This window comes from Alligator sinensis, unplaced genomic scaffold (genome assembly GCF_000455745.1).
Source record: "Alligator sinensis unplaced genomic scaffold, ASM45574v1 scaffold472_1, whole genome shotgun sequence".
NCBI classification, from domain to species: Eukaryota; Metazoa; Chordata; order Crocodylia; family Alligatoridae; genus Alligator; species Alligator sinensis.
In genome coordinates, this window is record NW_005842518.1 from 573,087 (window position 1) to 587,826 (window position 14,740).

The 14,740-nt window shown below is 42.3% G+C and overlaps 1 protein-coding gene across 1 annotated transcript in view; it reads right to left on the reverse strand.

Annotated features, from left to right (window-relative positions):
- The window catches only part of DNTT (DNA nucleotidylexotransferase), a 258,267-nt gene that overhangs the window by 141,805 nt on the left and 101,722 nt on the right, over positions 1-14,740 (reverse strand). The gene's annotated exons all lie outside the window — the stretch shown is intronic.

Consider the following 14,740-nt stretch of genomic DNA (forward strand, 5'->3'; position numbering starts at 1 on the left):
AGAATGGCAAGAGACCAATATAGCTGCATAAGGAGCTTCTAATATGCTACATATAAGGACAATGGAAGAATGGGTAGGTCGCCAAGGAAGCATACCAGGAAACAGCAAGAACCTGCATGGAAAAAATCAGGAAGGCAAAAATAAAGAGCAGGCTGCACCTGGTGAGGGAGGTTAAAGACAACAAGAGGAGGTTCTGTAAGTATGTTGGCCAGATAAGAAGGACCAAGTAGTGTTAGTCCACTGTTAACTAGCCAGGGGAACTCTTAACAGAAGATGCTAAGAAGGTGGATCTACTTAACAACTACTTTGCCTCAATCTTCACAAAAAAAAAAGCTGCAGCCAGACACCTAATAAGGATTCCTTGGGTAAGAAATGTGGTAAGCTGAGGGATGAGATAACAGAAGAGACAGTCAGAGAGCTTTGGATGAGTCTGAATGAATTCAGGTCAGCAGGGTCAGATGAATTTCATCTCAGAGTTCTGAAAGAACCAGAAGAGATCTCAGTGCCCTTGGCAATGATCTTTATGAAGTCATGGGAGATGGGCCAGGTACCAGATGATTGGAAAAGGACCAGTTGAGTGCCCCTCTTTAAAAAGAGGCAAAAATGGAGGACCAAGGATACCACAAACCAGTTAGCCTCACCTCAATACCTAGCAAGTTACTGGAGTATATCCTAAGGAAGGCCGTTTGCAAGCCCAGAGAGCAGTAGTGGCCCAGCAGTGACAGTGGTCATGGTGGTGGCTGGGTGTGTATGTTCCACTTCCCTGCCTGCTCCCCTGGCATAGCAACAGCAGTGCAGGTAAGCTGGGGGACACTGGGGGATCCCCAAGGGATAGACAGGGAGCCCCAAAGGCAGGGATGAATGGGGGGAGGGGGCAATGTCCTGGTTCAAGCTAGTCAGCAGGAGGGTGGGGAGGCAGCGGGCTGGATCCAGGCAGCAGGGAGCAGTGGGGACCTGATGGGACCTTACCAGACCCCAGCTATCTATAATCTGAGCCACTTACCCTGCCCTGGAAAACAGATGAGGTGGGCAGGAACAGAGCTAACTTGGCTCCTAACCATATCACTGCTTACCGGCTGTCTGGGGCAGGTCGGAGCAATGCACATTACAGGGGGTATTAACCCTTAATGTGTGACTGCTCAAAGCACATGCTAATTTTAACACCAATTAAAATTAGCACATGCCATGTGTAATGTGTAACAAAGCCATTAAGTTCATGCAAATATTCCTTCTGGGCTGACAAAGGAAGTCAAACTATCATGGAAACAATAAGACAATAACAATAGGTGGTTTCTGGCTCTAGGCACAGAGGGTGATGTGGTTCTACTGAAGTCAATGGTAAAATACCCACTGGCTTCATTAGAAAAAGGATTTCACCAATTGCCATCATTGCTCTGGATCTAGTGTTTGGAATAGCTTTCAGAAATGAGAAGGCTATAATTGCACAATATCCTTCTTATAAACTGATTGCTAACACCACAGCTCTGGTGCTCTGATTCAGCTGGGGTGATTTACCTGTTTAATAGTTCACCTAAGGATACTGGTAAAACAAGATTATTGCCATGATGCTTTGAGGGAGTTTTCTGCCCACTAACTACTCTGTCAGTGTCCTCGTGGGCTACTGTGAAAATCTTTTGCCCATGACTAATGATACTGTATCTATCAAATACCTTCTTTGCCAACTTCTCCCTCACAGCTGATCATGTCTTCAAATGGCTTGCATTGCATGAAATGAGAGGGAAAACAGTCACCGCTGTGATGACTGTGATGGCAGAAGTCATTGTCTGAATGAAATCAGGGGTAAATCAAATTTATCTTTTAAATGTATTCAGCTGTTCAGTTAGGCATGGAGGTCTTTGCTTATTTTCTGACTGATGATTTAAGGATTATAGGAACTTTTGAAATAGAAATGAGTGGTAATCTCTATTATATTCTTAGGGAGTGCTATGAGCTGAAGATATATATCATTAGGTTGTATGACAAAGTGGATCAAAGCATTTCTGGTTAGAAGCCACATCTTCAGCGAACTGAAGTTTACCAGAGGCAAACTTGAGTTCATGGATGATGTCCAAATGTTCTCTTCAGTCTGTTGCTGGCAGAACTGCCAAATTCATCTAGGATCTGTTTAAATTGGAGAATGAGCAAACAGTTCGACCAGCTCAAGTGTTCAGAGAGTAGTTTGCCTCAAAGCTCCCCTAAAGCAGATTTCTCCCTGACAAAATGAGAAATAACAGCAGATAAAACAATTGCCTCCCTGCAACAGCACTGGAAAAAAGTAGGCAGACATTACAGTAATTGGACTTGAGCATCTTAGTACAGGTTACATCTTCCCCTATTATAGCTAATGTTTTAGAGTAAAAGGCATAAAGAAATGAGGGTATCTAAGAATCAGTGCAACTGCCAAGATATTTCATAATGCTAAAATGTGAGTAGAAAAAGGAACTTTTGCTGTTTGGTTTGACTGAAAACATCATGAAAGCAAATTTCCCTCATTTGCTAGATCAGTCCAAAGTCCAATATTAATGTGGTCTTAAGTTTCTCCTGAAAGGAAATCAATTTAAATGACACCAAAACCATATTATATTCATGATTTCGCCAAGCTTTGAACCCTTGTCTATATGCAAGCCTAGTGCTCTAATCCAATACAACACTGTGGGTGTGTCTACACATGCATTAATGTGCTTTTCTTAATGCACATTAAATTTAGTACCTCCAATGTGAGGTACTAAAAAATGTGCATTAGGTTGCTCTAATGCACAATACAGAAGGTGCACATTTTAAGTGATGTTTAATGAGCAGTAGCCTATTTTACTGCACATTAGTGTAATTGCAGTTTTTTATGTGATGCTTAATGCACAGTAAAACTGGCTACTGCAAATTGAAGTGCACATGTAGACACACCCTATAACTCCTACCATATAGCACTTTCCTTCAGATTAGCCCAAAGAAATAATGTCAAACTGGACACATTTACATAAATAGACAAATTCTACTATGCATTAGTGCATCACGGCAAAAGCTATGCTATTGCACTAACGCACAATAGAATTAGTCTAGTGCACATTAGCATCACTAAAAACGTGTACGCCAGTGCTACTGTGCAGTAGCACCAGTTACTGCTCACTCAGTTAGTACCTGTTATTACAGGTACTAAACTTAATGCACATTACCTACAGTGCACTAATGCACATGTTGTTGTGCCCACTGAGCTTCTTTGTATCAGGATTTATCAAAGAATTTCCTTACAGACCCATTGAGGAGCTCCATTCAGTTAACTACAGATGTCTTAACGATATTTCAGCAAGATTGGAAACTATTTGCGTATTTCACATATTCTATCTCCTACACAGTTTTAACGAGAAGATACATTGCTTTATTTATCAACCCCATAGGACTGATTGTCCTTGTAGGACCCTTCCCAAAGTTCTGTTTCTAAAAGGCCCTAGGCAACACTGCCACAAAGACTGCTAATACTGTGCAATGTTGTGAAATCATTTATGAAAGTCTCTCTCTGGCACAACTAATATATGTTGTTTGTGGTCTACATTTTTTAAAGTCAGTATTTCTGAAAAGTCTTTAAAATATTTCCCTCTTGAACAAGTATTACCTGAATCTTAGGCAACATAGTCCTATTACTCTTTTCTGAGGGCTGCTGTACATAAGCCCCATATTTTTTCACCAAGAGATCTTGCCAGATCATCTGGGCTGTTTATTCAAGATGTGGGCTTTAAGTGGACTTGTTGCAGGAGGTTTATTTAAATACTGTACTTTGAAAGTGTTCTGGCAGAATGCCCAAATACATATTACTTGGACCAAAATTACTGTTTTTCTGATTTCATATACTAAAAAGAACTGTTTTCACTAAACTGAAAATGACTTTTTCTGAAAATACACCACAATACCAGAAGCATGGGGCGTTGAAGTGGTGAAATATTTTCACACGGATCAGCCAGTGACAGGTGTATGACAGGTGTATGAGTCACACATGAAGGCAAGGTTTGGCACCTGGGACATAACTCTAGCCTTTCATAAACAGCATTTTCCTAAACTCTTTTATCTTGATGTGGAAAAAATACTGCCAAATGATTCAGTTCCTCAAAGGCTCACTTAAATCTTCCATAGTAATGCTATCAGTACACCTTTACGGAACTAACTAAAAATGGGGTGCACCAAAGTAGCAAAAAGCTTCCTGTCCTAGTCCCTCTACAGGTAATTATATGGACCCTTTATCATATGGAGTGCCTCACTCTTTAATATATGTATTCTAATAACACCCTCCTGACACAGGTAAATGTTGTTGCCTTCTTTATGCAGATGGGAACTGAGGTTCAGAGAAACTAAGAATATGTTTTCAATCAGGATGAGCGATGTGAAATTTCCTTCCCCATGAATATCATACTTTATAGGTCATCCGCATATCACCCCTACTTTCTTGAACATTGCACTAAAATGCTTCTCTACTTCCCTTGCACTAGGAGAAGGAGAGCCCTTGCAAAAGGAATCAGCCTATACACTACTGTCTCTTCTCTGTGTTTGTGTCAACTAACAGGCAGTACATAAAGTGAGGTGCAGAAGTCGGAAGACAGGAAGAAGGAATAGTTTAAATGCTGTTAGCAAACTTTCTGTGATCAAGGCATGAAATGCATAGCCAAGAACACTGAAGGAAGGATCAGGGTCAACCTAACACCCAAAAGGCTAGGAGAGCTTGCAGGGTGAGGGTGGACTGCTGTTGTGGGTCAGGATGAGGGATTTACAGTCAATGTGGTCAGTGCCTATGAGGATTGAGGATAATCTTAAATGTCAACCCTAATTATCAGTGTACTCATAGTGAAAATGCTTAACCAAGTCTATAAAAGGAAAGAATACTGAACATGGGTCTCCAATATCCCAAGCCAGAAATGTAACAATTTAACCATCTTTTTTCTCAAACTTCTGATAAAATCCCACATTGGTCCACCTCTCCTTCAGCATGTATAATCTATCATCAAAGTGGCCAGTTATTAGATAAGGTCAACTCAAGATGAGAAATAGCTTGCTTAAATTGACCAAGTAAAAGCATTGTGAAGAATCTGAAACCACCATGCAGTCTCATTTAACTGAAGGCACACCCATAATTGGTCCTGTAATTTAGGACAACATGAATTCTACACAGCAGTATCTTCCAATAACAAATTCTACTATCTCTTGGCTAGGAAACTCCATCCCATCCTGGCAGACAATGATCTGGTCTCAGCTATTCATGTCTTTATCCCTCTCAACTGCATTAGAGCAATGTGATATTCCTTGGCTTGAATCCATCAGCTTGGAGAAAACCCCAATTAATACTAAAAGCTGCAGCATAGGCTATAAGGAGCACATCAGAATCTCTCTTATACTCTCTTCCAGAGAATTTTGAATTAAGTTCAAGGTCTCAGTCCTTATTTTCTGGTCCAAACAATAGATTTCACTGAATATCTAAAAGACAACCTTAAAGGTGAAGACTATTACTTCACTCTGGCACAACGGAAATCTCTAAAACAAGGATAACGTTTTTCTTCTAAGGAAGGCAGAACGTTCATGGGCATTAATCCAACACCACAGAATGAACTTCCCTAAGAACTGAAAACTATCAACCACCTCACCACGTTCCTCTCCAAATGTAAACTTGTAACTACAAGCATACTGGAGAAATTAATCTAAAATCATGCCTACAGAAGACAGTCTAATACGGGGCAGGCAAAATATGGCCTGCATGTCAGATCCAGCCAAGCGATTTCATCTGGTCCACAGGCACCCACCAATTAATTAATCCTGCCCCCCAGCCCACGCACTTCCCCCTCCACCCTCATGCACAGGAGGGCCCCGGCCCGGCCAGCATGCACAAATTCCAGGTGGAGCCGCTGATGCCACTGCTGCACTCACCAGGGGATCTGCTTGACTCCCAGGGCTCCAGCAGGTCTTTCTTGTGTCCCTGCTGCAGCACTCATTCTGGGCACCAGATAGGGAAGTGGTGATGGGCAGGGGAGAAGCTGCAGCTGGGCAGGAGCATGGAGCTAGAGCTAGCAGGAGCACGGAGCCTGGGACCAGCACCCAGGGAAGTGGCTGGAGCGCAGAGCTCAGGTGGACAGGGTGTGGGTGTGTGGGGGTTGTGGGGGGAGGGGTTCCCCTCCACACACACACCCCCCTATGTTGCTCAGCCCCCATCATCAGCAGTAGCAGGTCCTCTGGGTGCATATGGCCCACACAGGCATAGACAACGAGAGGTGTGTGGCTCCCGCCAGTCCTAGGAGCTGCACATGGTGGCAAGGAGTGGAGCCTGGCCAGCCGCCTCTATTGCATGAGGCTCCCTGCAACTCACATGCAGTTCGCAGCACTCACGTGCCACCAGGGGGAAGCCCCACATGATGGAGCCAGCTGCCTTCCCCTCTCCCTGCTATCACATCCAGCAGAGTCCCGGCAGCTGCAAGTAGCAGGGAGCCTCACTCTCTACTCCTCTGCAGAGTCCTGGCACCTGCACATGGCAGCAGAGTGGAGATGGCAGCCAGCTCCATCACCTGGGTCTTCCTCCAGGTAGCGTGCAAGTGCCAGGAGCTGCACATGAGTTGCAAAGAGCCCTGCCCAATAGAGATGGGTCAGCCTGACTCCACTCCTTGCTGCCATGTGCAGCTCCTAGAACTGGCTGGAGCCTCACAGTGCCAGGTGACTGCACCTGCACGACCATGAGCACCCCAAGGGCCCACCACCAACAACTGCTGCCACCAGCTGCTGCTGCTGCTACCACCAGTGGCAGGGGCTGTACTCCATAGGGAGAGGTGTGGGGGGGGGGGTCCCCACACTCCCCCACCCTTCTTCACACCCATACCTGCCACCACAACTACTCTACGCACACCCTACACCCTCCCACACACACAGCCACACCCCTCACAAGCCCCACACACCCCACTATACACACACAGCCCCCACAATCACAACCCACACACAATATATGAGTAAGACTTTATTTTTGAGCTATTATACAATCACTTCTATATACACTATGCAAACACAAATAAGTCAAGACAAAAATATTTTTTGAAATAAAATTAAAATATGTTATTGTAGAAGTTTGACTTTTAGTATACGATTTGGGTTTTTTTCTGGTCCCAAGATGGCAACCCCACCCTCCCACAAGGAATATTTCCAGGAACAAGGGGAGGGACTTCCACTGGCAAAGGTCAGGGGTTAGGGTGGGGCTTCCAGCCCAAAGATGGCAAGCAGGGGGTGAGGCACCTGTCAAAGGGTGAGGCTTGTCAGCCCTCGACAGCTCACCAAAAACTCATTAAGTGGCACTCCAGTCAAAATAATTGCCCACCCCTTCTCTAATACATGTTTCTCCCCCTAGAAAGAAGGTTAAACACACACACATGCACGCACACACAATAGATGCCTGTCATGCTGCTTAATGAGTCAGTAACCAGTGCTCCAATACTACAGTGAAAAGCACGGAATAATAAGTAGACATCCTTAGTCTACTTCTATTCATTCTACCTTGAGGCAACAGCAACCAAAACAAAATTTACTCAAGAAAATTCTTCTAAGGAAGAAACTCAGGATTTGGACTCCAATATGAATGAGATGAATAGGAACTTGCTTTAAAAATGAAGGATAATATTCACTCATTAAGCATTAGTTGCTTAAGAAGCACATTAAAATATCTAAAAAATGCAGGAAACAAAATTTATGCAGACCTCTAGAAAAATCAGGTTAATTAATTTTATATAGTAATGTAGCCACTTATAACATGAGGTGAAGAATCAAGCCAGAACTGTTCTCACCTGTACGTGCCTAAGTTTTTGGTGTCATGCCAGGGATGAATATAACATAGACATCTACTAGCAACACAAGTAATGTCACCATGAGTGGGAACCACTCTGCACTCCTGAACAAGCTGCCTGGACTCCAACTGTCCCACAACCCACCTCAGGGCCCCAGCCCCTGCCCCTGCCCCACTCTCTCCCTTTTTCAGCCCTCCTCCCCCATGCCCCTTCCCCTTCACAGACTTGCCTGCCATGCTGGATAGTGCTAGGGTTACCATTTTCCAGGTCCAAAAAAGAGGACACCAGTCATGCAGGTGGGGGATGAGGGGTGGGGAATATGATGGTAGAGGTGCAGTGACATGCTGGTACTCTGCCCTTGGCCTTCACTGCCAAGCCACAGTACCCCAGCCCTGCTTCTGCCCCTCACTCTCAACCCACTGACCCCAGCCCTGCCAGTGCCTCTCACTCCTAAACCATAGTACCCTGCCACCCTGGGCCTTGATGTTGCCCCTCACTCCCAACCCACAGCACCCCATTCCCACCTGTCCCTGCTGGTGCCCCTCACTCCTGACCTGCAGCCCCCTGGTGCTGCCAGTGCCCCACACTCCCAACCCACAGTCCCCTGTCCCCCCAGGGCCCCTCACTCCCAAGCCATACCTGACAATCCCCTCACTCCAAACCCACAGCCCCCTGCACTCCCAGACCTGCTGGAGGGGCCCCAGGTGTGCCCATCTTGACTGGGCCAGAGCGTGGTGGCTCTGATTCATGCAGGCAGTGGTGGAGTGTGTCCGCCCCAGCACGGGCTGGAGGGCAGAGGAGGGGAGGCTTCTGGCACCCCCAACCCTGGGATGGGGCTGCCATGCCATGCTAGACAGTCTGGCCACAGCCCTCCTTCTTCCCCTGCTTTCTCCCCGAGCAGCATCTCCTGGCCCCTGTGAGAACAAGCACCAGCCCCTGTGCTGCCGCCCAGCCACAGAATTACCTGCTGCTCTCAAAGGGTCCCCCCCACCTGCCCCTTTCCCCCACTTGAGGGGCAGGCAACCCTCCCCTGCCCCCCCCCAGCTCTGCAACAGCCCCAGCCCCCACATCTGCCCCTCATGCCCTAGCCAGATGTCCAGGATTTTGCTGCAGGCAGGTATGTCTGTGCTCCCTGCTGCCTCTGATCACCCTCACCCTGCTCCCACCAGTGGAGCAAAGAAAGATCAGAAGGTTAAAAAAGAGGACATGTCTGGGAAAACCCAGATGTATCATAACCCTAGGTAGTGCTCCACATGCTGCTGGGCTGTGTGTAGGCTGTGGCTGCATGTCTGTGCATGCCCCTCCCCCCCACTGCTGCAGCCACCCAGAGCCCACACCCAGGCTGCCACCGCTGCCCTGCACATGTGGGGGCTAAGCCTTCCTTCGCCTATGGTTGTATGTACATCAGCACTGAATTCCCTACCAAACAAAGCACAAAACTACATTTGCCCATGCAGATCTAACTCACCATCAAGCCCCACCACATGGAAAAAACAAAAACTTGAGGCTTACAGTGATCTGTGATTACAGAGGGATGGGTATAATGATCCAGGTGGTCCCTTCCAGTCATATGTTTATGTCTTCTGATAGGGTTGACCACTCCATGCATGTCTTTTCCTAGCATCTGATGAAGTGGGCTCAGAAAAAGCTTATGCATCTCTGATTTAGTTGGTCTATAAAGTGCATCTCTACCCTGCCTTCAGCCTATCTTTTGATCCATTTACAACTAATCTGGGAAAAAACCCAACAAAGATAGATAGATAGATAGATAGATAGATAGATAGATAGATAGATAGATAGATAGAGTGCTACTTCCCATTATATCTATATATAATTACATATAATATATAAAATATTACATCTATATGATACATTACATTGTATGTTATTTATAGTTACACATATGTATATATATTACATGTATATATAAAGTGGTAAACAGTACTGTATTGGGCAATACAGTAAATGGGTAACATACTTTTATTTTCTTTTTGTAAATCTGATTTTTTAACTAAATGACTCCAGTTAAAAGAATATATTTGTGAATCAGATAAGAATTATCAAGCCAGATTGTGGAACTTCTACACCAATTGTAAACCATCTCACCTACTATTAGAAAATTCCTTTGGGATTTCCTCCAAGCATTTTTGCTAGTAGGCAGCCTTCAGCTAGATCACCTTTAGTTAATGAATCATCAAATTTCGTCAGCTAAATCAAATCATGGAAAATCCTGGATGCTGCAATATATGTTGCTAGTCAACTGGCAAGTAATTTTTTTCAGAATATTTGTTGAATGAATGTGCCAGTATAGTATAAGGGAATGCTGTGTTATTGGAATTTTTGTTTTGTTGAGATATAACCATGAGTTCATTAAAAATCCCACTTTTCCTTATTAATAGTTTGTGTAGATAATGGCATTAGTTCATAATGAGAGCAATAAGACCTATATTGCTCATAGTGGCATTATCTTCTTATATGTAAAATGAACACACAGAAAACAAGGTAATACAGTCACCAACAAAAATCTCCTAGGAAGGAGAAACAAGATTTTTTAATGACCACAAGAAATCAGGATCTCAGTTTTAGCTGCCATCTAGGGAATGAATATAAATATACAGCCTATAAATCTGCCCCACTCATTGGAGACTCTTAAGATATGCTTAACATCACTAACCAAAACAATCTCACTTCATCCTCATCTTGCAACTTGTTCTCCTTCTGTCACCTCCTGATCACTTGTCCCATTTTAGTTTAGACTCAATTCCATCCATAAAGGAACTGCATATTCTATTAGCTTTATATTAGGTTATCAGTTTCCTCAACACTACTCTGTCCAGCATAGAGCAGTTCAGCATTCACTACATAGACAATAAAATGCATTCCCATGGACAGCGTGGGTGGAAGAGTGAGAGATTTATTCATTCCTTAAGTACAGCTGTTCCATTTCTAAATTTATCCTTGCACTTCAGCACTGTAATTTATGTTTCAAAATCACCCAGATAAGTGTGTCATACCAAAAAAGAAACTAACTTCTCGCAATCTGACATACAAGAACCACCATATCAAAACTCTCAATCAAAGTGAAGTGGGATATTTAAAATGTACTTAGATCTGAGATTCTGCAATACAGTAACAAAGGATAAGCACATCCAGACTTCTTCAGTTTATTCAATTTTGTTATTGATTATTTCCAGTCAACTGATAGAATGGGTTATACCTCACTGCAACAAGGGAGGAAGTAGCCATTGTCTTATTTCAGCCACCTCTCCTTGTATATATAAGCAGGCACCTAAAAAGATAGTAGCCATCAAATAAACAGCTTTAAAGAAAAAGGCACAGGCAAGACACATCTGGGCAAAGGTTTCATCAGTCATCACTTTGTATTCTATGAAAGAAGGGCAAAGAAATTAAAAATGTGGAGTGATAAATGCAGCAAGGAAGCATCAGGCACAGAAGCACAGCCCTGAGGAAAAGTCGAGAGAGAAAGCTTTCAGGTTGAGTGCAGGCTGAAAGGGGGTTGGAGCTGAAGAGTAAAAAACTATCTTCACTGGTTTAATTCCTGCTGTAGTCAAGGTAACAGGCCCTCATATATTCTTTCTAAATAAGCAAGATTACATCAAAGAAACACCTGACTCAATTTCCAATTTCTCTTCTTAATTTGAGCCACCAACAAAACCTAGAATTTTTGGCTAACCACTTAGCTCAAAGAAGTGGTACATTATTTCCTATTGTTCTCATCAATTGAAGTTCCTTCTTCCTTTTCTGCTACTGCTTACTAGAAATATAAGAATAATGACATTTTCAATATTGTGCAATCTGCAGATGAAAGACATTCAAGAGTTTACCTCTATAACCCTTCTCATGTAAAACTTCTGCTGACGTCATGTAAAGTAATTCTCTGTTCTAACCAAGACATGAACAGTCACATTGTCCCTATGATTCTCTAGTGCTTTGTAATGAATATTCATTATCATCTACATAATTCACTGGAAAATGCATAATAAGAAGCCTACATGCCATTTAAGACTATCCTACTGCCTTTGCAGCAGCAGATTCTGTAACAGTCTCTCTTGTTTATAAGCAGAATGGAATTATAGATAATTATCTATAGACTAGTCCCTTTGCCTGAGAAATCAGGAGGAGAAACTGATTATACTAGTTAGATATTTCACTGGTGCCATTCTGTTCATTTACAAAGGATGTACACAAAGTCCTGTTTCCCTTAACACTATAGGTAAAAAAAAAAAAAAAAAGCATCAAGCCAAACCTGTGCTTCAAAAAACAGTTCCAATCAGCTCCTGCACACGCTGCAGGTGCACATGAGAGCACTTCAAGGCTCTGGTGCACTCCCCAAGGCTTGGAGCAATGTTCAGGTGAACAGCTCTAGCCTTGCATTCAATTTTAGGCACAACAGGACCCAGCAATAAAGTTATTACAGGTATTTTGTGTAATAACTTTGTGGTTTATTCCCTGTTTTATTGCATCATTAATTGCATGAATGTGTGGCCTGTTAAACTCGTTAATCATGTCTTAAAAGTAACATCTGCCAGGGGCCTGATGCACAGATCTGCCGGCAGTCATTGCTCCACCCTCTCTGCCTGTGCACTTCAGAAGAGAAGCCTTTTTGGCTTCTAATAAGGCATAGCTGAGATGTCTAGTAACTTAGGCAGTAGCTTCTATTGCTTTAAGTCTTTCTTCACAAAGGGGCATTTAAGCACTCCTGAATTTAGCATGGATGAAGGCTGTGTTTTAGTACACCCATCAGTTTTACACAGGCCTGTGTATACACATCAGCTTTACACCAGGTCTGTGATTTATGGTAGCACTTAACACCTTCGGTAAAACAACAGAAAAAGAGAGAGTGTGCACATGCATATTGGTGAGGGAAATTTGTTTGAATAAAATAAAAACAGAGGGAATATTAGCTCAAACTTCAAATTAAACCTAAAGGGGGAAAATGTTTGATATTTGAAGAATGATGTTCTTTAATTGATTTTCACATCTTCACTTTTTAGTTTGATTGAGATAATTACTCAAATACCATATTGCATAGAATTTTCAAATTAAGTATAATGAAAAAAAGCCAAAAATCTAATGGGATAAAATTTGTTTAATGTTTCCAGAACTAGATCAGTCAAATAAGCTTTAAGGAAGCACCTAACTTTCTTGATCTTTATTTGCTGCTGAAGCACCAAATGATTAATTACCTATTATTAATTAAGATCCTTAACAGCATTTATGTTATATCTCTTATAATCTTCTCTCCATTTCCACTTATAGTGAGCACTGCTTGCCAACTCATAGACCTTTGGCTTCTTCTAACTTTCCTCCTTGTCTAAAGAAAGTTATTTGTTTGCTTTTTATCTCCAAAGTTATAAATCAGAGATGTACAGCAAGACAATCTCAATAATCATCCCTCACCCTATTATCTTCTTACAATATGTTAGTTACATACTTGTAGTATGGAAGAATCTCAGGCGCAAAGCTAGTGTCTAATAAAACTACATGTCTGCCTATCTCCTTTTTTTAAAACTAGGCTAAATACATACACAATGGAGAACCAGCGAAACAAAGGGGTCACTAACTCAAATTGTCCTGTAGTTGGTATTGAGCTAATTCTTCTATTTATTTCATACTGCAGTAAACTGGGTAATATATTTAACCACTATAATCTTAGAAAGGTAAAAGAAAACACGTGTACAGCCATCACTGATTCCCACTTACCAAAACGTATGTGCTAGCAATATTATGCCAACCCACTTTAAAAGTCAATCTTCAGTAATGTCTTAATTCACTTTAGTTTGGTAAGCTATTATTCAAGGAGAAGCTTGTGTTCTTAAGTCACATTTAAGCATTTTTTTAAATCTCCCTGTACATGTTAGAAGGAACATTTGATATATGGGACCACTCAACCAGGACTTCAGTAAATATGTTTTTATATACTCTTTTGCCCTCAAAGTTTACCTGCGACTTTAAGAATGATTCAGAAGCACAATGTTGTTTAGGGTTTTTTTAAATTCCAATGATATAATTACAAAAACACAAAGGAGACATGGAGAGAGAGAATACCACAACAGGCCTAAATTTGAATCTGTGAGATTCACACATTGAAAACAACTATGTTGCCAGCAAGCCTCACGTATACATCACATCAGAAGAAGCTGTGATTTTAGGAGTGTGATGACAGTTCTATATCCATAACTCTGTCCTAACAAGGCACATGCGTTAATCAGTTTACATCAAAGTTACTGGGAACACAAGGTCTATGACTAATTTGCATCAGAGTGAACAGATTGCAGTTAAAGTCAACTTAAGTTTGGAGGTGCAGCAAAGAGCTTCCAGTGATCCCAGAATACAATACTGCATCTTTTTCCAAAACCTCTGTGTGTGTTCACATTTGATCTTTAAGCCACCTTTTACCATCACTATGTTATACAGCACATCCAGATACTGTACAGTTCATATTTTTACTATTATTATTACAGATGTAGGGAGCCACTATAAAAAGGACACAACGGCGGTGAAATATACTCAACACAAAGAATAATACCCCAGGGCTATGTATCCAGCAATTTAAGTTATTTTTGTTCCTAAAAATATGTCTACTTTTATATATGTGATGTTATTTGTGAGAAATAGCACTAAATAGTGAACCAAGCCTGGGACTGGGAGGCTAGAACTCCTGGGCTAGAATTCTGATATGTTGCCAACTTGACATGGGCCACAGGGGAAGAGATTGTTTTGTTCTTCAATTTCACCTATTTGTGAAGCTGAACAGAATATCTAGGTGATTCGTTTTAAATTTTGTGCAGGACATGAGAATTTTTTTCTATGGACATCAAGTAGGTTTTCCCTAAGTTTGAAAGCTTTGAGAGCAATAGATAACCAAGCATGTCAGTAATTCCAAGACTGCTTCATCTCTCCAAGATTATAGTTTTCTCAGTCCA